Source organism: Dipodomys merriami, unplaced genomic scaffold (assembly GCF_024711535.1).
Source record: "Dipodomys merriami isolate MVZ:Mamm:240054 unplaced genomic scaffold, mDipMer1.0.p SCAF_3, whole genome shotgun sequence".
In the NCBI taxonomy this organism is placed as follows: domain Eukaryota; kingdom Metazoa; phylum Chordata; class Mammalia; order Rodentia; family Heteromyidae; genus Dipodomys; species Dipodomys merriami.
The window spans coordinates 42056183-42082904 of record NW_027204492.1 but is presented as its reverse complement, the minus strand read 5'-3'; the positions used below and the strand labels follow the sequence as shown (position 1 = coordinate 42082904).

At 39.4% G+C, this 26722-nt stretch overlaps 1 long non-coding RNA gene across 7 annotated transcripts; it reads left to right on the top strand.

The window, feature by feature from the left end:
- Positions 1-281: 281 nt before the first annotated feature.
- LOC138840163 (uncharacterized) lies at positions 282-25601 on the top strand. 7 transcript variants are annotated; one of them, XR_011376047.1, is made up of 10 exons: positions 282-471; positions 2850-2976; positions 3381-4145; positions 4988-5274; positions 11008-11172; positions 11835-11948; positions 17342-17495; positions 19731-19869; positions 21189-21233; positions 21832-21843. It is a non-coding gene; the product is annotated as an uncharacterized lncRNA (long non-coding RNA). The 7 variants fall into 7 exon arrangements; XR_011376050.1 differs by lacking the exons at positions 21189-21233; positions 21832-21843 and adding an exon at positions 5590-5739 and having other exon boundaries at positions 19731-19949; XR_011376051.1 differs by lacking the exons at positions 21189-21233; positions 21832-21843 and having other exon boundaries at positions 5074-5274; positions 19731-19949.
- Positions 25602-26722: the final 1121 nt, after the last annotated feature.

Genomic DNA, 26722 nt, shown 5'->3' with positions numbered 1-26722 from the left:
GAGAACAGGAAGGTTGAGGCAGAGGAGGAGGATCTGAGTTCAAGTTCTGGTACAGGAAAGAAAAAAATCAGACAAAATAGGTTTAAACAAGCACACACACACACACAAAGCACGCTTGCAACATACATGAAAAATACTGAATGTCATAAATTATGTTAAAGAGGGAGGAGAGTTAGGAAACTTACGTAGATCTCAGGCCAAAAAAGTCCGTGCCTGCTGTTGCCGTGGAAACGTGACATCATCACAGCGACTCAGGACACGATTTTTAATGGAGACGGAAGTGATCTGCTAAGAAGGAGGAAATAAGCTATTGCATTCTTCTAAGGATTTGAGTTCCCAAAGTAGTGTCTGAATCATCCTGGGAAGCCGGGACACACGCCAGGACCCCAGACTCAAATCGGCTGTTTCCGCTTGGGGACTCGCTGTTGGAATGTCTTGTGACAGAGAGAGAGGCGAGACCCTCCGGCTCTTGTGAGTAATGTGCCCTGCCCTGGAGTGTCCTGGAGCTATTTTTTTTTTTTTGAGCGAGGGAGGGAAATGCTGAGGAATTACTGAGTTTGCGTTACCGTCTAAAGTGGATCTCTGATGTGTAAACAAAAATGCAGTTGGTTAGACAAACTTGCTAGGCATTTAAGATTGTAATATATATTCTGTAATAGGAATTTTTTTAAAAAGTCTACAAATCTATTGAATTGCCTTTCCACCGTCATTTCTTTTTTTTTTTAAGAATCAGCTTTTTATGTATGTGCGTGAGGGGATCTGTTTTTTATTCTTTATCTGGTCCTTATTTATTTATTTGTTTATTTACTGGGGCTTGAACTCGAGGCTTGGGAGCTGTACCTTAGCTTTTCCCCCAAAGGCTAGCGCTCAACCACTTCATTCTCAGCTCAACTTCGGACTTTTTTGATGATTATTCAGAGATAAGAGTCTCCTAGACTTTATACTGCCCTAGAAGGCTGTGAACCACAATCCTTAAAGCTCAGCCTGCTGAGTAGCTAGGATTACAGGCTAGAGATCCTTGCTGCGGGCTATTCTATACCTTTTATATACCTTTCTATTTTGTTGCCATTTTCACACTTTCTTGAGTTTATCCTCTGACATTGTTATTTTTCAAAATTATTTTTGTAGTCCACTCTATTTCTTTGTGGATTTTAGAATTAATTTCTGTCTGGAAAAATCTATTATAAAGTTTGTTGGGATTGCACTGAGTCTATAAATCAGTTTGAGGAAAATAGACATCTTAATAATAATGAATCTTCTATTTCACAAAATTATGCATTTAGGTCTTTAACAAAATTATGCATTTAGGTCTTTAATCTCTTTCACCAATATTTTGTAATGTTCAGTGAGCCAGTATTGCATAACTAAGGAAGACTTCCTTAATTATTTTATAGTTCCTTATTCTAATATAAATGATGAGTATTTAAATTACATTCCACATATCTATTTTTTATTTAACTGTTCAATTGTTAGCAGGTAAATGTTTAAAGTAGCTATTGAAGAGTCTTCTAGGTTGAAATCACAGGTTATTTACTCTATGATGAAAAGGTACCGGCTCTTTAACATGTATTTGCCCATGCTTCTATGCCAGCTTTTAGAATTACTGGTCATGTACTGAAGTTTTTTTTTGGGGGGGGGTCTGGTTGTGGGGTCTGAACTCTGACACTGGGCACTTCAGCTCTTCAAATCAAGGCTAGCATTCTACTACTTGAGCCACAGAGCCACTTCTGGCTTTTTTTTTCTGCTTATGTGGTGCTGAGGAATCGAACCCAGGGCCTCATGCATGCAAGGCAAGCGCTCTACCACTGAGCCACCTTCCCAGCCCTGAAATTTTGCATAAAAATGACCTAGACTCAATTTTAGGAATGAGCCCTCAAAAACCTCAGCACTAAAATATGTGGTCAAAATTGAATCTGTAACCTCATGGATGTTTTTCTTCTTTATCTCTCAGCAAAAGTACCTAAATAAATTGTTAGGGTCATTCGCATCATGGCTAAAGAGAATGAGATGGAGAATGGGGGGAGGAGACAGAAAGAGAAAGAGAGCTCTTTGTTTCTCTTTTCACAGCCTTCCTAAGCCAGCATGGTTACCATAGTGACTTGGGGACCACTGTGGGATTTGATAGAGGCTGTGCCCATTTACAATTAGTGATGGAATCACTTATTACCATGATAGGTGTCAGTAGTTGCTTTTTCAATGCTTTTATTCCTCCTAAAATTATTACTTGTCTTTGAAAATAGAGCTTCCATTTCTCCCTTACTTGCTTGTTAATGTATTCATTCTCATATTTCCATTTTTCTTAAAAATTTGCATTTTATGTATTTTAGTGCTTAAATTTCCCACAATTGGCCAGTGGAAATAAATTTGAAACTAATTAATGTCTCCTTAGAATTCCTTGAGCATGTACTTTGCTTTTTGAGCAAAGTAGAAAGAAAGTAATGATGTCCATCTCACAGCAACCCTTTGAGAACTTGAAGAGAAAATGTCTGAAAGTAAAAACCTCAAGAAGGTCATCAGCAAATGTTAGCTCCCCAACGCAACTTTTTCTTTATTCTGTCAGTGCATGCTTCTTGTATTAGTATAATATAATGCAATACAATACTTAGAAATGTAACAGAAAGTAGGGATAAGCCCACATTTCCATCATGTAAGTCTCAATGTCACTGGTATATAGGGAGAGTTGTGGGATGGAAAAGGTAAGAAGAAATGAGGTCTCTGCACAGTTTTACCTAACTGAGTGATGATAAGCAACATCATCTACCCATTCTCTTCATTTAATGTGCTTTCCCAGCCTCATTTCCTCTGTATTTCATGTATTGTTTTTAAATTTTTCTTTCTCTGCCTTGTAGTGTAACATCAAAGAAAGTTGTGAAGTCTATACGACTGAACCAAAAGCTGTTAAAGAAAAAATAAAGTGTGCTATCAAGCCTTCTAGACAGGTTATAAGAACAAGCATGAAAAGATCATGAGGACTTTGTAAGTCACTTCCCTTCCACCATCTTTGTCTATACAGCAGGATAATGTAACAATTCTCAATCCTTCTAATGACTAGGAATACTCTGGGGGTAGACTGTGATCCCTTGTGTGTATTCATGTATTTGTCTCAGTAGGAGGGAAGGAGCAGGTCATTTTGGGTAAATTACATTATCAGAGATCTTATAAATGTCCCAGAACACTGCATGGATAGCATTAAATTAGTCATACTTAAATGTGGGCTGCTGAAATCAGGATATTTTCATGTGGTACATGAATTGCTTCACCAAATTACTGAGTAGTGCTTATTAAAATAACAGACATCTGTGTTATGCCTAGAATTCTGCTGATATAATTTGTTTTACCAGGGAAGACCTATGGTCATGCCTTTTTATATTATTTTGCAGATAAAAAATCTCTTGGAACAGATTCTTAGAAGAGTGAGGGCTGGTCCTGAGAGAAGATACTTACATCCCGTAAAAAAGAAGATTTTGAAATGGAGCATCTGGAATATAGCAGCAAGTAGTGGATGTGACTCTTACCTCATTCCTTTGATTCATTCCACGTTCTTTTTTTCCCTAGTGTGACATGGCTGAAAAAATTTCTTATTGATCCCTCAAAACAACTAATACAAAGAGCAAAATACTAATGAGTCATCTAGACTGACACAGGGGATGAGGGTACTGGGCAAGGATAACATACCCTTCTACAGAACCTTGTGTGACTCCTTTCCCTTTCTTGGCCTCTTATCTAATATAGATGGACACTGGTACAGAAGGTACTAGCAAAAGGGATTAGGGGTGTGGGTTTTGGAGTGAGAAGAACCATTAATTGCTGGTTGTATGATCTATGGCAACTTATTTGTCATGTCCTGATAATTAAAGTTGTCTTTTTTTCCCTCATCTTCCTCCTCTCCCACCTGCTCCTCCTCCTTCTTTTTCCTATTATTCTACTGTACATCCAAAATTTGAATGATAGAAAAGTGGGTATTACATTGCCCACTTTTATTTTCATTGCATATTCCACAAACCTTTGATTTTATAACTTTTCAACTGACAAACATGAGAAGAGTCAGACATATAACATTACTTTTATATTACAGATATAGCATCTCTAATCAGATATATTATTCAAACAGTGGACTTCATTAGCTAGAAGACTGTCATTAAAAGGTAAAATTAAATCATTTTATAAATTTTGTCATTAATCAGAATGTTTCATCCACTTATTAGTACTTAGTTTAAAAAATTAGAAGAGCCGGTTGCCAGTGGCTCACTCCTGTAATCCTAGCTACTCAGGAGGCTGAGATCTGAGGTTCAAAGCCAGCCCGGGCAGGAAAGTCTGTGAGACTCTTATCTCCAATAAAACCACTAGAAAATCGGAAGTGGCACTGTGGCTCAAGCAGTAGAGTGCTCACCTTGAGCTGAAGAGCTGAGGGACAGCGCCCATGCCCAGAGTTCAAGCCCCACGACAGACCATAAAAAAAAATTAGAAGAAATTCAAAACACAAATAACAAAGTTAAAATTCTAACCTACATATACTGGGTATATGAAATGTAATATGTATATATGTATTATATTTTCACATATGCATACAAAGGAAAAATCAGTGGAATGAATACCATAAGTGAATTTCAGTGATGACAGAAATGCTTAGTATTATTATTTTTAATTGCTGTACATTACTGAGCATTAAACATTTTCAAAAAGAGATGTTCTAATATCCATGTAGTTTATTCTTTCTTTTCTGTCAGTCATGAGGCTTGAACTTAGGGCCTGGGCTCTTTCTTGGGCTTTTTGCTCAAAGCTAGTGCTCTATACCATTGTGACCCACAGCACCACTTCCAGTTGTCTGGTGATTAATGGAGATAATGTCTCCTGGACTTTCCTGCCTGGGTTGTCTTTGAACTGTGATCCTTAGATCTCAGCCTTCTGAATAGCTAAGATTACAGGAGTGAGCCAGTACTCAGCATAACACGTTTCTTGAATATCTACTTCTTATATTTCATTTCAGGAATAAATACACAAAATTACAAAATTATTCCAAGTGGAGAAATACGTTATTCCTTCAGGATCTTACCCTTTTCTTATCTCTTACAGGTAATCACTATCTGTTATAAGATGATTTTTCTTTTTTCTTACTTTTTTTTTTTTTCGGTCGGTCATGGAGCCTGAACTCTGGGCCTGGGCGCTGTCCCTGAGCTCTTCAGCTCAAGGCTAGTGCTCTACCCCTTGAGCCACAGTACCACGTCTGCCTTTTTATATACTGAGGAATCCAACCTAGAGCCTCATGCATGCGAGGTGAGCACTCCACCACTGAGCCACCTTCCCAGCCCTTGATTTTCATTTTCTTTATTGTAAGGATGTTCTTCTTGTATTTATTTTCCATTTGCACTTCTTTTGAGAACTATTTATTCATTTGTGCATTTGTTATTTGTTTTTGTTGTTCAATTTTTTAAAATTTTATTTTATTGTAAAGATGCTCTCTGAATTAGTCCTTTGTCTGGTGAATAGCTTCTCTACTCTGTGAATTGTTTCTTCATTCTGGTAATTGTTTGTGAAGAAACTTTTTGTTTTTCTTTTTCTTTTTCTTTTTTCTGCTTATGTGGTGCTGAGGAATCGAACCCAGGGCCTCATGCATGCAAGGCAAGCGCTCTACCACTGAGCCATCTTCCCAGCCCATGTGAAGAAACTTTTTAAATTTGATGCAATCCCATTGTTAATTCTTGCTTTTATTTCTGGAGTAATTGGAGTGCTATTCAGAAGGTAACTTTACCTATGTCTATATCTTTACATTTTTTTTCTGTTCTCCTGCAGTAGTCTCAAAGTTTCTAGTTTTACTACAGATATTTGATTCATTTTTTTTCTTTCTCTTTTTTCTTTTAATTTTATTGTCAAGGTGATGTACAGTGGGGTTACAGTAATATAAGTAAGGTAGTGATTACATTTCTTGTCTAACTTGTTACCCCTTCCCTCATTTTTCTCCCTCTTTCCCTTCCACCCCAACCCCCCCCAAGTTGTACAGATAATTTCCAACATTACAACAGTATTGCTGTTATATAGATTCCCCCTTTGTCCTTTGTCTCACTATTTTGTTGCTCCCCTTCCCTTCCCTAGTTCAGATAAACATATATACAATACCCAGGACATCAGAATCAAATACTGTTACCACAGGGGATGAACCATAGGGGGAAAAACACAAAAGAAGAAAGAAATCACATAGTACATTGAGAACATCAAGAAAGAAAAACCTCTTGTGTCCATGTCTTGGAGTTCATTTCACTTAATATCATCTTATATGGTCATATGTACATAGCTATTGAGCTGTTCTGCTCATCTGCTAAGTTTATCCTAGATATATACTAATTATTACAAATATGAGAGACCATGGGACCTATGTTTCTTTGGGTTTGGCTTATTTCACTTAATATTTTTTTCCCAAGTCCTTACATTCCTTGCAAATGGGGCCTTGTCATTCTTTCTAACAGAAGAATAGAATTCCATTTTATATATATATATATATATATATATATATATATATATATATATATCACATTTTTCTCGATTCATTCATCTACTGAGAGACATCTGGGTTGGTTCCATATCTTAGGGTAAATAATGCTGCGATAAACAGTTGTGCTGGTAGGTTTAGTGTGGCATTGTTTGTGTACATTTGGGTAAATGCCCAGAAGTGGGATTGCTGGGTCATAGGGAAGCTCTATGTGTAGTCTTTTGAGGAACTTCCATACTGCTTTCCAGAGTGGCTGATCAAGTTTACACTCCCACCAACAGTGTAGTAGCGTTCCCTTTTGGCCACATTCCCTTCAGCTTTTGTTGTTATTCGGTTTCTTGATTACAGAAATTCTAACTGGAGTGAGGTGGAATCTCAATGTTGTTTTGATTTGCATTTCTTTTATGGTCAGAGATGTTGAGCATTTCTTCATGTATCTATTGGCCATTCTTATTTCCTCTTCAGAGAAATCTCTCTTTAAGTCTTTAGCCCACTTATTAATGATGCCGTTGTTTCTTTGGGAATTTGTTTTTGGGGGATTTAATTTTTTTAGTTCTAACTATGTTTTAGATATGAGACCTTTGTCTGTTTTATGACTAGTGAAGATCTTTTCCCAATCTGTGGGCTTTCTACTAATCTTGCTAGCAGAAGCTCTGCAGTTTAATGCAATCCCATTTGTTCAACCTTTCTTTGACTGGTTGTATTTCTGGGACTTTTTTTAAGAAAATGTGGCCTTTGCCAAAGAACCCTAGAGTTTCTCTGATTTCTTCCTGCAATGTTTTCAGGATGTCTACTTTCACCTCGAGGTCTTTGATCCATTTGGAATTGACTCTGGTGCAAGGTGATACATAAGTATCTGACTTTATTTTTCTACAGGTGTTTAACCAATTTTGCCAGCATCTTTTACTGAAGAGGCTGTCTTCCACACTATTTTTCGCTCCCTTATGGAAGATTAGGTGGCCATAGGTCTGCAGGTTCATTTCTGGGTCTTCAGTTCTATTCCATTGGTCTTCATGTCTGTTCTTGTGCCAGTACCAAGCTGTTCTGATTATTATACCTTTGTAGTAGAGTTTGAAGTTTGGTATTGATATTCCTCCAGCACTGTGCTTTCTGCTAAGGATTGTTTTTGCTATTCGGGGTCTTTTATTGTTCCATATGAGTTTTTGGATTGCTTCCTATTTCATTAAACAATTTGGTTGGGGTATCGATGGATATTCCATTGAATTTGTAGATAGCCTTTGGCAGTATTGCCATTTTCATGACATTAATCCTCCCAGTCCAGGAGCATGGGAGGTTTTCCCACTTCCTGAGTTCTGCTTTAATTTCCTTTTTCAGGTTTTTAAATTTTTCATCATAGAAGTCTTTCACTTCTTTGGTTAATTCTTAGGTATTTTATTTGGGGGGGGAGGCTATTACAAAAGGAGTTCTTTCCTGAATTCAGCTTCTCTCTTCTTGCCATTGGCATACAGAAAAGCTATCGATTTTTGAGAGTTAATTTTATACCTTCCTACTTTGCCAAACTTTCAGATCAGGCTGAGTAATTTGGCAGTGGAGTTTATGGGATTCTTTTAATACAGAATTATGTCATTTGCAAAGGGGAAGAGTTTTACTTCATTTTTCCCCATTTGGATTCCCTTTATGTTTTCATCTTGCTTTAGCTAGGCCTTCTAATTCTATATTGAAGAGGAGTGGAGAGAGCAGACATCCTGTCTTGTTCTTGAATTTAGAGGAAATGGCTTTAGCTTTTCATAATTAAGTATAATGCTAGCTGAAGGTTTGTCATACACAGCCTTTATTATATTGAGGAATGTTCCAGGGATTCCTAGCTTCTCCAGAGCTTTCATCATAAAGGGTGTTGGATCTTGTCAAATGCTTTTTCTGTATCTATTGAGATAATCATGTAGTTCTTGTCCTTGCTCCTGTTGATGTAATGAATTACATTAATTGACTTGTGAATGTTGAACCAGCTTTGCATCCCTGTAATGAATCCTGTTTGATCATAGTGTATGATTGGCCAGAATTTTGTTGAGAAGTATTACGTCGATGTTCATCAAAGAAATGAGGTCCGTACTTTTTCCTTTGATGACTCCTTGTCTGCTTTTGGGTTACTTTTATTTTTTGCTTGTACTGGAGGTTAAACTCAGGGCTTTGTACGCTCACTTGGCTTTTTACTCATAATTAGTGTTCTACCATTTGAGCCAAATCTCTAGTTCTGGATACTTGCTGGTTAGTTTGGAGATAAGTATCTCTTGGATTTGTCTGCTGGAGCTGGCTTCTAACTGCACTACCCAGGTATTAGCATCTTGAGTACCTGTACTAGTTTAAATTTATCTTTGTACAAGTTGAAAGATAGGGATCTAGTTTTCATCTTTTAAACATGGATATCCAGTTTTCCTAATACCATTGGCTGAAGAGACTCTAAGGATATATGGCTATAACTGGGTTTATTTCTGGGATCTTCTGTTCTATACCATGTTTCTGTTTCTATGGCTCTATAGTATGATTTGAATTCTGGTATTGTGATGCCTCCAACATGCCCTTTTTGCATAGGATGTCTTTGTGTATTTGCAGTCTTGTATAGTTTTGTACGAATTTTGGAAGTGTGTGTGTGTGTGTGTGTGTGTGTGTGTGTGTGTGTGTGTGTGTGTGTGTGTGTGTGTGTGTGTGTGTTGATCCTGGGACTTGAAATCAAGGACTGGGGCGCCATCCTTGAGCTGCTTTAGCTCAAGACTGGTGCTCTACCACTTCAGCCACAACTCCACTTCTGGCTTTGTCTGTTTATGTGGTACTGAGGAATCGAACCTAGGGCTTCATGCATGTTAGGCAAGCAGTCTGCCACTAAGCCCCATTCCCAGCTCAATTTCTGGCCTTTTTTTGGGGTAGTAGACTCTCATGGACTTTCCTGCCTAGGTTAGTTTCAAATTGTGATTCTTATATCTTAGCCTCTTGCATAGGTAGGAATACAGATGTAAGCCACCAGCACTGGGCTTTAAAGTAATTTTTATATTTCTGAGAAAAATGACATTGGGATGTTGATGGACAATGCATTAAAACTACTTTCAGTAGTATAGCCATTTTTACAATATCAATTTAGCTAAACCATCATCATGGAAGATCCTCCTTCCATCTTCTAGTATCTTCAATTTCTTTTGTCAGTTTTTTATAATTTTCATTATTGAGGTCTTTTGGGTCCTTAGTTATGTTTATTCCGTGTGTGTGTGTGTGTGTGTGTGTGTGTGTGTGTGTGTGTGTGTGTGTGTGTGTGTGTGTGTGTGTGTGTGTGTGTGCGCAGACGCGCATGCGTCCGTGTACTGATACTGGGGTTTGAACTCAGGGCCTGAGTGCTGTCCCTTAGCTTTTGTGCTCAATGCTGTGTGTGTGTGTGTGTGTGTGTGTGTGTGTGTGTGTGTGTGTGTGTGTGTGTGTGTGTGTGTGTGTGTGTGTGTGTGTGTGTGTGTGTGTGTGTGTGTGTGTGTGTGTGTGTGTGTGTGCAGACGCGCATGCGTCCGTGTACTGATACTGGGGTTTGAACTCAGGGCCTGAGTGCTGTCCCTTAGCTTTTGTGCTGTGTGTGTGTGTGTGTGTGTGTGTGTGTGTGTGTGTGTGTGTGTGTGTGTGTGTGTGTGTGTGTGTGTGTGTGTGTGTGTGTGTGTGTGTGTGTGTGTGTGTGTGTGTGTGTGTGTGTGTGTGTGCAGACGCGCATGCGTCCGTGTACTGATACTGGGGTTTGAACTCAGGGCCTGAGTGCTGTCCCTTAGCTTTTGTGCTCAATGCTGGTACTCTACCCTGTCAGCAACAGCTACATTTCTAGCTTTACTGAAAATAAGAATATCATAGACTTTACTGCCCAGAATGGACCTGAACTTCAATCCTCAGATCTCAGCCTGCTGAGTAGCTAGGATTATAGGCATGAGCCACCAGTGCCCAACTCATTCCTGGATATCTTTTTAAGCTATTGTGAATACTTTTTTTTTATTTCTGTCTATTTATTTGGGGTCTGGCTTGTATCTGTTTTTCTTAGAGCTTGAGGTATTGTATGAGCTGCCTCCCTTCTTTATGTACTCTAAACTACTGCTGGCTTCATGGAGCTTTATAAATCTTTGGGCTAGGAAGGCTCCTACTTGCTGTAAAAGACCCCAGGGAAAACACAACATGCAACCCCCTAATGCATCTGATGGGGGAAAGGGGCAGCACTACATTCTGCATTTGTGTTGGCAAACTCAAGGACTCAGATACTCTGCTTGCAGTTGACCTATAATGTTTTTAAGTCACATACTGTGATTGAAATAGAAAAAAATCTAAATTAGAAAACAACAGTAAGACATGCATGAAAACTTTTGGGAACATATTTGCAGACTAGATCAAGATTAATCTAGTATAGGCATGGTTTTGACATACAACATGAAAGAGGTTATGATATAATTTTAGCTGGTTTCAAATAAAGCTGTATATCAGCAATAGATATGTTATAATATGCTGACACCACAATGAATTAACTGATGCAAATGTACTTATTTCTTTAGAAATCCTGAGCATATGAACTGGAAAATCTAAGATGCACATGCAGATGTTTCTGAGCATGTGTTTTTTGAAACATCTGTGTGTAAGGTACATGGTCACATACAGCTCACTGTAATATCACGTCTATAGAATGTGTACCATCCTACTGACAACTCCCTAAGGGTCAGGTAAGACTAAGGCCAGTGAGAAATGCAAATTTATTTCAAGTCGTAAATGTCCTTCTTTGTATTGTTTGAGTTTTTGTATCTATCATGCAAGGTAGATTTTCAAAATATAAAACAAAATACTTGTGTAGAAATTAATTAAAAAAGAAAGGTACACACATGTTCTTTTCTTTGTAAAAGTAGTCATTACATTAGTTTGATGAAATGAATTATGTGGACAAATGGAATTAAATTTGTGTGTGTGTGTGTGTGTGTGTTTCTAGCTTCTTTAGAATATGGCTTATAACTGTAGCTCTATCATCAGTCTAGACTATGACTTGTTTCTAGTCTCAGGTTTAGATATCTCATAAAATGTGCATTTGTACATTCCAGGAAAATGGCTTTACATTTTACAATGAACAAATACCATAAAGTGGGCGAATGTGATAAAAAGTTATGTTTGGGAACTGCACACATAAAGTTTAAGCCATTCCATTTGCCTGTTCATACAAAATGTTCCTGGCATTCAATGATAAATCTTGTGCATCTGCAGTAGGTTGAGATGGGCACATTGTAAAAGGTTCCCAGAGATCAAGGTTCTCACCTTCATTACTATTTGTCATATGTTACCTTACACATGTACAGGTTCCCCAAATTTTCTCTAACTTCTTTCCATAACTCCCTAGGTTACTGAAGACATCTGACAGATCATGCCCTGTTTCCTACATCCTCTCTGTCACCAGTTGCTCCTTATATCTGCTGCTGACTGGCAAGGTGCACTAGAGCAACGTGGTATGATGGTATGATTTTACAATACTCTTTTATGCCTGTTATACTTTTCAGACAAAATTTTTCTAATTGCTCAAACATCTTTGTGGAAATATTTGACAATGGCAGTACTGTGGTGCCACCTACTGACAAAATAGAGAATTGCAGCCTGTACATTTGCCACCAAGCCCACCCTTCACAGCTCTCCAAGAAGTCTGGGAAGAAGGGTGGATAATTCCAGTGTTCAGGGATACTGAAGATCACCAGACATAAAGCACAGCTTATCATTTTCATAAAGGGAAGTCTCATGTGGGATGATAAAAATATATTTTTTTAAATCTTATTTTTATGGTTTGAAATCTCTAGATAGAGACATACAAGCAAAAAGTAGATCCATGCCAGTTAATTTTTGGATTACCATCTTTCCAGGAATCAATCAATAAATCAGTATACCTATAAATTTATTAAGTATGTAATAAAGTTTATAAGTAAGCTTGTAATACATTAAAATCTGTAGTTGATTAATTGCAAGATATCACTATATAGCTGTTAAGAGCCTTTCTGTGACAATTATATTTCCAACACCCTGGCTTTACATATGTATGTATCTGGACACATATGTACACATGTATGCAAATATGTATATAAGTTTTTCTGTTAACATGTGAATTCAAAATACTCTTACTAATTTTCAGGCTCTCCAGCATGCAGATTGCCATGGTTGAAGTAGCTAGACTCCGATTATGTTGTCTGTTAGTGGGTATCAGCCAAAGCTGTAAGTTGAGACCAATAGGATAGAGGTTCCAGGCCATCCTGGGGAAGAAAATTGCAAGAGACTTCATGTTGACTGAAGAAGTTTTGGTATGGAGGCCAGCACTCAGCTACAATGGGATGCCCAAGATGTGAGGATCAAGTCCTGGTATAGCATGGGCAAAAAGTGAGATCCTATCCCAAAAGAGCTGGAGGCTTGGCTAAAAGGTTCATCACCTGTTTGGCATTTGTGAGTCCCCAAGTTCAAAGGCCAGTACTGCCAAAGAAAAATGTGAAGAAAGCAGTCCTGTCAGTGTGCAAATCCATTAGAAATGTGTAAGGAACTTACAGAAGTTAGAATCCTGTCTTCTCACAGAGGCTGGACATCTTGTCTTGTTTGCTGGTTACATTTCAAGGGAATGACTTTCAGTCTTTGAGGAAGACACGTCTGAGGTGGTGTAGATTCATACAGTTGAGAGAACCTGGGGCATGGCTAGGGTGGTAGCTTAAGGCCCTGAGTTCAAACCCCAACACATTAAAAAATGGAAAAAAAAGAAATGGAAAAAGTGTGTTGTAAGCTTTTTGTAGTAAATGCACTAAGACAGGGAGTCAGCTGTCCATGTCAGGTACTGGACAGAACAAACTGAATTTATCAGGCAACCCTGAGCTTTCTCAGGTAGGCTTTATGATAGAGAACCTTGGTCATCCTAGGACCTGCAGGTAGGAGCTTTTCTGGAGTTTGTGTCTGAGTACAGATATTTGGTAGGGTTCTTATATGCTCAGGGTTCTGCATTTCTCATGGGCATGAGCAAAAGTTTGTATTTCTTTCACTCTTGGTATTCTCTGGAGTCCCACCCTAGCAGTGTCCTAAAGTAATTCTTTAACATTATGTCTAAACTGCATGTTTATTTCCTGTAGGTAACATAGGAAATACCCTGTCATTTCCTAGAATCAAAATGACAACTTTTTTTTTCAAATTTTGTATTTGCAAAAGGTTCAAACATTCAAAAGGGTAGAAAAGAATAAAAAGAAGACATCTTAGAATGACATTGCTTCTAGGCCTTTTCCTTAGGCAGAGCTAGGAAGTAGTTGAAAAACAATAAACACTTTTTGGATGTACTGGAATTTGAACTTGGCCTAACACTTGCAAAGCAAGGGATCTACTACTTAGCCCTTTTAATTTTTTCTTTGTTTGATTGTTTTTGTGTCCGTACTGGGGCTTGAACTCAGGGCTTGGACACTGTCCCTGAGCTCTTTTTCTCAAGGCTAGCCCTCTGTCATTTGAGCCATAGCTCCATTTCTAGCTTTCCATTAGTTAATTGGTGACAAGAGTCTCACAGACTTTCCTGCCTGGGCTGGCTTCAAACTGCAATTCTCATATCTCAGACTCCTGAGTACCTAAGATTACAGGCATGAGCTACTGGTGCCTGGCCTTTTACTTTTGTTAATTTTGAGATAGGATCTCCAGTTTATGACTGGACTAGCCTATACCACAGTCCACATATTTAGACTTTCTTGTAGCTGTGGTTGAAATATGAACATCACCATACCCAGCTTTTGGACCAGACTAGCCTCAAACCACAATCTTCCCAATGTCAACTTTCTAAGAAGCTAAGAATACAGACATGAGCCAATGACTGCCAATCAATGATGTTTTTTTTTTAATTTAATTTTATTTGTGAACATACTGTACAGAGGAGTTACAATTACATGGGCAGGATAATGCGTACATTTCTTACCAAGCATTGCAGCCTCCTCCTTTGTTTACCCTTCACATCCCTTCCCAGCCTCCCCCCTCCCCCCCAATCCCAATCCCATTCCTTCTCCTTCCCCCCCCCCCCCGCACCGACGTTGTAAAGCTCGTTTTGGACATGACAACTTGTACTTCTCATTGTTGCAACAGGTCCACCTGTATCCTTAAACAACTGGTTTTTCCCCATCTCCTCCACAAGTTATACTGACATCAAATATAGTGAAAGCAGGGGTTATACTGTGGGGGAGGGACATACAAAGCAACAAAGAGATAATCTTATAAATGAATTAGAAACACATGCATAAAAGAAAAAAACATTAAAATACATATCTAAGGGTTCATTTTCCTGACATCACATTATCTGACCTTTTCCACTTGACTCATACATATACTAGATATTACAAATAAGGGAAACTATGGGACCTATGTTTCTTTGGGCCTGGCTTACTTCACTTAATATAATTTTTTCCAAGTTTTTCCATTTCCTAACAAATGGGGCAATGTCATTCTTTCTGATGGAGGCATAGAATTCCATTGTGTATATATACCACATTTTCTTGATCCATTCATCTACTGAGGGGCATCTGGGTTGGTAAATAATGCTGCAATAAACATAGTTGTGCTGGTAGCTTTAGTGTGGTCTTGTTTGTAAACATTTGGGTAAATGCCCAAAAGTGGGATTGCTGGGTCATAGGGGAGTTCTATGTGAAGTCTTTTGAGGAACCTCCATACTGCTTTCCAAAGTGGTTGAACAACTTTACATTCCCACCAACAATGAAGTAAGGTTCCTTTCTGTCCACATCCCCTCCAGCATCTGTTGTTGTTAGAGTTCTTGATTTTTGCCATTCTAACTGGGGTGAGGTGATATCTCAATGTTGTTTTGATTTGCATTTCTTTTATGGCTAGGCATGTTGAACATTTCTTCATGTGTCTATTGGCCATCCTTCTTTCTTCTTCAGAGAAGTTTCTCTTTAAGTCTTTTGCCCACTTATTTATTGGGCAGTTGTTTCTTTGAGGATTTGTTGTTGGGGGGTTTAATTTTTTGAGTTCCAAGTATATTTTAGATATGAGACCCTTGTCCGTTGTATGGCTAGTAAAGATCTTCTCCCAATCTGTGGGTTTTCTATTGATCTTGCTAGCTATGTCCTTTGCCCTGCAGAAGCTCTGCAACTTTATGCAATCCCGTTTGTCCAACCTTTCTTTGATTTGTTGTGTTTCCGGGTCTCTATTCAGAAAATTTCGGCCTGAGCCAAGGAGACCTAGGGTTTCTCCTATTCCGTCCTGTAATGTTTTCAGAGTGTCTGCTTTGAGTTCAAGGTCTTTGATCCATTTGGAGTTGATTCTGGTGCAGGGTGATATATAAGGATCTAGCTTAAGTTTTCTACATGTAGTTAACCAATTTTGCCAGCACCATTTACTGAAGAGGTTGTCTTTCTTCCATTCTATTGTTTTAGCTCCCTTATCGAAGATTAGATGGCTATAGGTCTGTAGGTTCATTTCTGGGTTTTCAATTCTATTCCATTGGTCCTGAGGTCTGTTCTTATGCCAATACCAAGCTGTTTTGATTACTATGGCTTTATAGTAGAGTTTGAAGTTTGGTATTGATATTCCTCCAGCAGTGTTCTTTCCATTGAGGAGCGTTTTTGCTATTCGGGGTCTTTTATTGTTCCATATGAATTTTTGGATTGCCTCTTCTATTTCCTTGAAGAATGAGGTTGGAATTTTGATAGGTATTGCGTTGAATTTGTAGATAGCCTTGGGAAGTATTGCCATTTTCACGATGTTAATCTTTCCAATCCAGGAGCATGGGAGGTTTTGCCATTTTTTAAGTTCTGTGTTGATTTCCTTTTTTAAGATTTTAAAGTTTTCATCATAAAGGTCCTTCACTTCTTTAGTTAAGTTAATTCTTAGGTATTTTATTTTTTGTGGGGCTATTACAAATGGAGTTGCTTTCCTAATTTCAGCCACACTTTTCTCATTGTTGGCATACAGAAAAGCCATTGATTTTTGGGGGTTAATTTTATAACCTGCTACTTTGCCAAAGTTTTGAATCAGCTTGAGTAATTTGGGAGTGGAGTCTATGGGATTCTTTAAATACAAGATCATGTCATCTGCAAAGAGGGAGAGTTTTATTTCTTCTTTCCCTATTTGGATCCCCTTTATGTCTGCATCTTGTCTTATTGCTGTAGCTAGGCATTCTAATACTAGATTGAAGAGAAGTGGAGAGAGTGGGCATCCTTGTCTTGTTCCTGAGTTAAGAGGAAATGGCTTTAGTTTTTCATCATTGAGTATAATGCTGGCTGTAGGTTTGTCATATACAGCCTTTATTGTATTGAGTCAATGATGTTTTTTAAATTGGTATTTTCAATTCAAATTTGACTTTTTATGTTTCCAAATTATCTGCAAAGAAGAGGATCTTGGTTTACCAACAACATATAGCAAGGTATATTCAGGGAGCACTGATTTTGGTTCTGCTCTTCCTAGTTCATTCTTTCTTTTCTTTTTTTTATTGTGAAAATACTGTACAGAGGGGTTACAATTACATAGGCAAGACAATGAGTACATTTCTTATCAAGCATTGTAGCCTACTCCTTTGTTTCTTTTCTATAGGCAACAGTTTGTGTATGTTTTGGTTTGTCATTTCTTTTTTAATAAAAGCTGATTATGCACATATTCTTATTTCTCATAGAAGCATTGTTGTAGATATTATTGTATATATTTTCACATTACAGGAGATCAAGGACATGTGTTTTTTGAGTAATAATACATAATAGAGAATATCTTATCAATACCTTTATGCTTTGAATTTTTTATTTTGGTCTGACAAATTATGCCAAAGATACTTTGAGTTTTATTTTTTTATTTCTCCTAATTTTCAATCATACCTCTCTTTGTGTTTCTTGAACTATTTATATATTGAAGATCCAGGTTTCTTCTGGGTTATTATAAAAGAAAGCAATCCCTTTTGATCTTGTGAAATCAACTATCAGGAATTAAATAGTACCATGAATGACTTCTATAACAGCATATGTAAGGACAAAAAGAAATAACACTATTCATCTTGAAAGACAGACAGGTATGTAGCTGAATGTTTATTAATAATTGTGTCATGAAAGCTTGTAATAGGTGTCCCTTCAGCTGTCCAACAGGCAGATGTGAATCTTTTAGGTGAACACTTCTTTGATTGATTTACTCATTTTTGTGCCTGTACCAGGACTTGATATCAAGGTCTAGGATTCTCACTGGCCTCTTTCACTCACAGCTGAACCATAACTCCAGTCGGGCATTTACTTTGTCAGAGATAGAGTATTGTAGATCTTTGCTACCCAGGCGGACTTCAACCCTGATCCGTGGGTCTCAGTCTCTTGAGTAGTTAGGTTCACAGTTGTAAGCCACTGGTGCCAGATGAACTCCTATAAAATAGACGCAATGGGTACTCCTGGCAATACAGAAATGAATCAATGATAAGTTAAACATTCTGTGGATATACCTTTAATTTATTTTCAGTTTAAAATTTTGTAAAATCTGGCCAGGCCCTGATGGCTCAAAACCATTACTGTCATCAGGCACTCAAGAAAGCCTGTCTATGGACTGAGTGCTAGGGGAAGGGTTTGGCACTAGTTATGTGGACTGATGGAAAAGACCATCTTCCCTGTACTGCACAAGGTCACCTTGAATCCCTTCCCTGGGAAGGCTGTCCCCTAGAAGCCAGAGGACCACTGAGTACCCTTGCCTGCCTGCCAGAGGATGTTTGGGCAGTGTGTGTGTGTGTATGTGTGTGTATGTACACCCTTGCCTGCCTGCCAGAGGATGTTTGGGCAGTGTGTGTGTGTTTGTGTGTGTGTGTGTGTGTGTGTGTGTGTGTGTATACTGTTGCTTAATACCATCTTATCCAATAAAGCAATCACTTGAGGGGAGGATATGGTAGCTTCTGCGTATAACTCCTTTGGAGGCATAGATTGGGGGATAAAATGGGGCAAATTTAGCAAGAGTCCATCTCACGTAATGAACCAGACATAATGGCGTGGACCTGTAATCCCAGGTACACAGGAGACACAGGTGGGACAATTGTGGACTGTTGTCTGTCCTATGTAACAGTATAAGACCAGGCCATCTGGTGCATATAAAAAGTCTCTCAAAAATACCCAGTACCGGGCTGGGAAGGTGGCTCAGTGGTAGAGCGCATGCCTTGCATGCCAGAGGCCCCAGGTTCGATTCCTCAGCACCACATAAGCAAAAAGAAAAAAAGCCGGAAGTGGCGCTGTGGCTCAAGTGGTAGAGTGCTAGCCTTGAGCTGAAGAGCTGAGGGACAGCGCCCAGGTCCAGAGTTCAGGCCCCATGACCGGACCCCCCCCCCAAAAAAAAATACCCAGTACAATCCAGGTACCTGTGGCTTGTGGTTATAGCCCTAGATAATTAGGATTGTAGTTTGGAGCTATTAGAGGCAGATAAATCTGTGAAACCCTTATCTTCAATAACTACCAAAAAGTCAGAACAAGATGTGTAGTTCAAGTGGAAGAGTGTCAGCAGTGTGCAAAAAAAAAAGCCTAGTGAAAAGGTTGAGGCCCAGTGTGCAAGCTCTGATACTGCCACAAAGCAAACAAAACAAAATAAAATATCCAACACAAAAGGAGGCAAGAGGGCTGGATCAAGTAATAGGTCACTGGCCAAACAAATGCCAGTCTCTGAGTTCAAGTTACATTATAAAATTAGAAATGAGCTGGAGACTCATGCCTCACACCTGTAATCCTAGCTACTCAGGAGGCTGAGATCTGAGGATCTCGGTTCAAATCAACCCAGGCAGGAAAGTGTGAGATTCTTATCTCCAAGTAACCACTAGAAAACCAGAAGTGGCAGCATGGATCAAAGTGGTAGAGTCCTAACCTTGGGCAGAAATGCTTAGAGACATAGTCCAGGCCTCAAGTTCAAGCCCCACAGCCGGGAATGCACACACACACACACACACACAGACATATAAAAACAAGCTGGAATATTTGAGTGTGACAAGTTTAGAGATATGTTTTATCAGCTACAAACATGCAGATTTCATGTTCTTTTATTTTAAAAAAAAAGAACAAAAGGCAAATGTGGTTTGGATATGGGGTTATCCCAAAGGCTCGTATAAAAATATTGGTTCTCAGTGTAAGAATGTTCATTATGCTTTGAGTTATAAGTGCTCTGACCTCATTACCTGATGGATTCAGGATTTGATGGTTTTACTGAGAGGGGATAGAAATTAGGAGGTAAGGCATGGTTAGAAAAAGCAAGTTTTGGGGAGGACATACTTTTGAAGGACACATCTTTTCCACAGCTGCTTCTGTTTTTCTGCTTCCTGTCCACCATGACATAATCAGCCACCTCTTTCACCTGTGTGATTTTCTGCCTCAGCATAGGCCAAAGCAATGAACTCAACCAACCAAAAATTGGAGACTCTGAAACCATGATCCAATGTAAGTCTTTCTTCCATCTGAATTATTTCTCTGAGGAATATGTCCCACCTATGACAAACTGACATTTGTTGAAATGGTAATTTTTAAAATTAAGGTATTGAATAAAATATTAAAATGAACTTCCTTTATGTACTTTATTTGTGTCTGTGTGCTCATCCTGAAGCTTGAACTCAGGGTCTAGGCACCGTCCCTGAGTTTTGTGCTCAAGGCTAGCACTCTACCACTTGAACCAAAGCTCTACTTCCATCTTTTTGGTGGTTAACTGGAGATAAGAGTCTCATGGATTTTCTTACCTTGGCTGGTTTCAAACTACAGCTCTCAGATGTCAGCTTCCTGAGTAGCTAGGATTAGAGATGTGAGCCACCAGTGCCTAACCTCTAAGTATTTTTAAAAAAATATTTATTGTGATTAAGTGATTACATAAATTTTACAAAGTTCACAGTATTGTGAGATAGTGATAAAGTTACAAACATAGTAAGCTTCATGAGGAAAATTGTCATTATTGTGGTCTGCAAAGTTTGTGAATTCTCTGAGCTTTGATAGTACAGCTATTTCTTCTATATCAGGTGATATGTACATTTCTTTTTTTTGCTTAGTGTTAGCTGTTCCCTCTTTCCCTCTCATTCCCTCCCTCCCAACACTGCCCTTGAGTTGCTTAGTTCGTTTTCATCAATGTCCAGTGCAGCTGATGGGCCCCTCTGCTGTATGTTTTCCCCTGTTTCCCTCTGATTCTGTGTCCTCCTCCTAGCTTCCCTCAGATGTATGCATATATACCATATATGTGATCAACAGCATGGGGTCATTTAGTAATGATACGACAAGATGAGTGGAGGTCCTTTGTTTCTCGAGTACTGTTTCCTTTGTCATATCTCCTTACATTTTGTATTTAACATCCACATCTCAGGGAGACCATGGGCTATTTGTCTCTTTGCTCTTGGCTTACCTCACTCAAAATGACTTTTTTTCTAGTTCCATCCATTTTCCTGAGCATGCCATTATTTTGTCCTTTCTAATGGCTGCATAATATTTCATTGTATATAGGTACCACAATTTTTGGGTCCATTCATCTGTAGTGGGGCATCTGGGTTGTTTCCATATCTTGGCTATTGTGAACAGTGCTGCAATGAATATATGCATGTGTCCTTGTGTCCTGGTTCCTGTTGCTAGGGTAGATGCATAGAAGTGGTATGGCTGGGTCATAGAGGAGGTCTATATTTAGCTTTCTGAGGTATCTCCAGACTGTTTTCCAAAGTGGTTGTATTAATGTACATTCCCACCAGCAGTGCAATAAGGTTCCTCTTTCTCTACATCCCCTCCAGCATTTGTCCTTGGCTGAATTTAGGATACGGGCCATTCTGACTGGGGTAAGTTGGTATTTCAGGGTTGTTTTTATTTGCATTTCCTCTACAGCCAGGAATGATGAACATTTCCTCATGTGTTTCTTTTCCATTTTTATCTCTTCTTCTGAAAAGTCTCTCTTTAGTTCCCTTGCCCTGCCCATTTAGTAATTGGTGTGTTAGGTTTGGGAGGGATTCGTTTCTTGAGTTCCCTGTATATAATGGATATTAAGCCGTCATCTGATATATTCCTGGTAAATATTTTTTTTCCCAATTAGTTGGTCTAAGTACTTTTGGTAAATATTTTTTCCCAATTAGTTGGTCTAAGTACTTTTAAAAATATGCCTACTGGAAAATTGGAAGCGATTGTGTTTTGGGTTGTATTATCTTGACTATTAGCAATGCTACCTTCAATGGAGCTGTGAGGCCTGTTCACCTCAAGCAGAGTGGACAAACAGGACCTGTGCAGAGCATTCCTGACCCCCCCCCCCCCCCACACACACATCCTCAGCCTTCTTCTCTTATCTTCTCTATCTTCTTTTTGATGAGGTTTGGCGTGTCAAGAGAAGCTTCAAGCTTGCCTAGGTTTGGCAGAGGCTTTTAATCAGTTCTCCCCTCTCTTCAGTCAGCAAGACTCTACAGTTATTCAGGATGCAATGAGCTCCAATAAAAGACTCTCACGTCTAGATTCTGCTGGTTTGAGATGTTGTAACTTGAAACTTTTTGAAGAAATTTCCTTAAACATTGGGGCATGCTGCATTCTGCCTCTTTACCCTTCCTCCTACTGGAATATGGATATGAGACTGGAGTTTTAGCAGCCTTTCTGACAGTTTCCCTGGACCACAGAGGCAATTTGGTCTTCACTCAATAAAAATTACAAAGTTATTTAAAGGAATTAACATAGAAAGGTATATCATATTCATGGATTAGCAGACAATATTGCTAAATTATCTCTGCTGTCTAGTTATCTGGTTCAAAGAAATTCCTGTCAAAATTCCAAGGCCTTTTTTGTCAGATAAAGGAAAATCCATTTTCTATATATATTCACATTTCATTACTACTATATATAAAACATAATTTCTTTAGCTTTAATGAGGCTTGAAGATACAAGTAACACTAACAAGGTGCAGGTTTTAGTGCAGATTTTCTGATGTTATGTTCTTGATGAGCCATTTATGAATGCCTTCACCCACATAAAACCAGATTAAAAATGTCTTTTAGTAACCTCATTTTTTAGACAAGCATAACTATGATTATGTCATAGCATTTTGCTAAATTTGCTAAACACACGAGGTAAAAACTTCTAAAGTTCTTACATTATCAGCTAGTTTCTTATAGTTGGGTAACACCTTAAAATTTTAACCAAAATAAAATTTCATACTTTCAGTCCTAAAAAGATAGTTGGTATATGAGTTAAATGAAATAATAAAACTAGCTAGAATAATAAACCTACTCATGTTCTCATTCAGTTACATTGAGAAATAATGATAAACATGTAGAAGAATTTTATGTTTGTTTTTATATTATTTTAGCCTAGAAATTCTTGCCCACATTGATAGATCATCTGGCATCAGCCACCATACCAAGCTACTAGAATAGTCATATCCATAGTCTTGATCACACAGATTTGGGCAACGCTACTATGATCTGTCAGTTCATTAGCCACATTGACCAAATCATTGTTGTAGCTTCTCCTATATGTGAGGCTCACAGATGTAAAGCCAGCTACAGCAAACCAAGGCTACCTCACATGTGTGTCAAAGCCATCAATATCTAGATTATTTTCACTTACACCATCCAGCAGAGAAACACTAATGTTACCTGTGGTTGTTAGTGTTTCACCATCACACTTTAGAAAGTGGAACGTTCTTTTATGGTCTGAGCTCTTTACACACCTGGGCACACAAGCTCATCAGAGCATTCTCACCTGTAAGGCACCCAGATAGGAGTTGTTTTTCTTACATTTTCTACCTGGCCTCAGAAGCCTGAGGCGAGATTTAAACACCTGCAAAGGGTCCAGTTAGGATCATTCAGGGGCCTGCATGGCCACCTAGGGCCAAGAGACAAGAGCTGGGCATCCCACCCCACACAGTGGTTGAAGGCCTGGATGAAAATTGCTCAGCAGCTGGCTAGCTTTTGGCCACGAAGCTGCCCATGTGTCCACAGAGGACCTCCCCCACCCAGGAACTTCACACACACACACACATACACACACACACTATGTCCCTGTGAAGACCAAAACCTTGTTTGGGGAACTAAGTACCAAGTACTAAATCAGGGTAGTACTAAGATTTGATCCCGAGCTTCTGCTTGTTAGGCAGGTTGTCTACCACTTGGGCCACACATCCATCTCTGTGTTAATTTAGTTATTTTTCAGGAAGGGTCAACTTTTTGCCCGGGCTTGCCTCAGACCCTAATCTTACCATCTATGACCTCCCTCAAACGTATCCGGGATCACAGGTGAAATACTCCACCCCTAGCTACACCAGAGGCTCAAACAGAAGTTAAAACAGGGGTGATCATGCTTTATTTAGTAAGGAATCCGTCATTAAGAATGGGAAGAATGCCCTAAATAACTACTCACTGCCAGTAGCTCAGGTCTTTCAGTGCAAATATGTGGTGGCTCTGAAAAGAGCCTTTGGGTTTCAATGGTGAGGGCATACCAGATGGGTCACTTAATCTCAGTGAACCTGAGCAGGGCTTTGGAGGCCTGGTTCACAGCGAGCTTGCTGACGTTCCTGGGCAGCAGAAGGAGCACAGCTGTCTGGATATCTCTGGTGGATATGGTCGGATGGTTGGTGGTGTGAGCCAGATGTCTGGCCTCACTAGCGATGCGGTCAAACACGTCCTTTACAAAGGAATCCATGGTGTACATCATCTCCTGGGAAAGTTTGAGCCTATGGTGAACCTTGTTCAGCGATGGAGGAAAATACTTGGCAAAGCTTTCATGGCAGCAGCAGCGGTGGTGGTGGTGGCAATGATGACACTTCACTTTCTTCCACTGGGCAATCATGCCAGTGTTCTCCAAATACATCTGGAAGTTTCCAGTCGTTCTGAATGGCATGCAGTGACAACTTCTGAGCATTCCTGATGCTTAAATAGGCCACCTTGAGGCCTGATTGGATTCCATGCATGTTAGGGAGCCTATTAAAAAGCCTCACATGGTGTGGTGTGTACTATGACTCAGTGTGATAAGATAGTAATTCTGTTTGTTCTTCTTAACAACAGGTTGACCAATCATAATCGCTCTTGCCATCTGGTACCCCAGAATCCAGTTTCCTCCACTAGTGAAACTTATGAAGAGATTCCAGAAAGCCAAATGTCTGGTTATCACATTTACTGACATCACATGGATAATGTTTTAAAAATATATTAGATATTTATGTGTACAAAGTTCTAACTGGCTCCTAGACATAAAAGATGTTGAGTAATATAAGTGCATGATCCCTCAGGCATGGGTTGTCTTGCTATTTCAAACTACAATTCACAGAACTCCTGGGAATCAGAAGACATAGTGGCCCAGCTTCTCTTTTAAGTTCCCAACAAACCCTCTTTTATCAGAAAAGGAGAAATTCCAAAACTAGAATCTTCAAAAAGAAATGACAAAGACCTGTATAACAAATTTCAACACTGATATAGATTAAAAATGTATTCATAGGGTAGTCCCTTGCCTGGTGCATTACTATATAAAGCTGTGGGAAAACCTCACAGTGTAAAGAATTCATTATAATACATATAAAGGGTTTTTTCTTAAGTATAATCATGCAAGTAAATAACATAAATGCACCCAAAAGCAGAACTTCTGAAATTGGATATTAAATAAAACACTGTAATTCCTGCCTTAACCAGTTTTCTAGCCAGGGATGGGGTACCTGCCTATGATCCCAGGAGGAAATAGATGCATCAGGGTCTGAGGCCAGCCTGAGAAAAAACTTGAGTCCCTTGCTGAAAAATAAAGCAAAAAAAAAAAAAAAGGCTGGCAGCATGGCTCAAGTGATAACTTGCCTAGCAATAGAAGACAATGCAGAGCTACTTTTGCAAACTGTCATGGGTTCTAATGTGTTACCTGTTAAATAGCTGAAGAAAAGTTTATCCTGTCTATAAAATTTACAAAGAAAAGAAACAAAGATAAATAGTCCCGATCATATTGGGATTTTTTTCCTTTTTATTTATGAAAGTATAATGAAAACAACTGTGAATTAACGATGCTGAATAGAATTGTGGAAAGTTGCTTTATGAATAAGGATTTTAAATCCAACTTGAAATATTAGCAATAAATTTCTCCACAAACGTAGTTTCACTCCTATGAGAAAATTGTGTCCTAGACGTTTATCCAGGAGCCACCTTGTGGACACAAAGTGCCAATACAAGAATGGGGCGAAGGCAGTAGCTTCAGTGAGGAAAGATTTGCTGCCAGAGGCCAGAACCCGTTTGCTAAGTGGAGTCAAACCTCTCCACCCGGGAGTCCATTTCTCAGCCGACCGGCAGTTTCTCCCCAGGTGCTAGTGACTCATGCCTGTATTCCTTCCTAATCAGGAGGCTGAGATCTGAGGATTACAGTTCAAAACCAGCCCAGGCAGGAAAGTCCTTGAGACTCATCTACAATAAACCACTAGAAAACCGGAAGTGGCGCCTTAGCTCAAGTGGTAGAGCTCTTGCCTTGAGCTGAAGACCTGAGGGACAGCACCCAGGCCCAGAGTTCAAGCCCCACAACTCCCCGCCCCGTCTTCCCCCCCCCCCCCCCACACACACATTAGCTCTCCCGGGCACTGGTGGTACATGCTTGGAATACCAGCTATTCAGGAGGCTAAGATCTGAGCATTGCAGTTCAGTTTCCCAGCCCACACCATCCTCTGTGGAAAGAGTCCTCACAGTCGCCAAGCGATGCTGTCACGTTTCCATAGTAACCCGATTCACGGTCTGGCTTCGCCCTGGCTATTTTTTTTTCTCTCTTTACCCATTTCCTATGCGCCTCTGTTCTTTCTGGTTTGCATGGGTTTCACCATACCGCTATTACACATGGAACATTCATGAAAACATGACTGCACTGCCGATTCCATGGCAAACATAAGGGATCCAATGCCTTCCCAGTGTGCACCATTGACAAAGGTCCCACATCTCCTGTGGAGAGCTTTCTCGCCCTGACCTCACGTTAGGGGAGGTGGTATTTAGAGATATCTCCCCTCTTGTTCGACCTACACCATTTGTGCACAGAAAGTGGCTTCAAGAAACCCCACAACGTGTCTCCCCATTCTCTGCGTTGTAAGACATTCCTGCACTGAGCCCCGAAGCGAAAGACCTCAGAGTCTCCCCACTCCCAGGGAGGTTGACCATTCCCAATCCTGAGAGTACCCTCAGCACTGTGCTGTCTGATGACGTGGCCATTATGATGTCAAGTTTCTATGGCAACTTCTACAGACTGGAAATGCACTTTGCATAGCCCTTCCTTGTGTGCCATACCCTGTCCTGAAAGCAAAATGGCTTCACCCTTCAATCCACCTAATATACATTAGAGA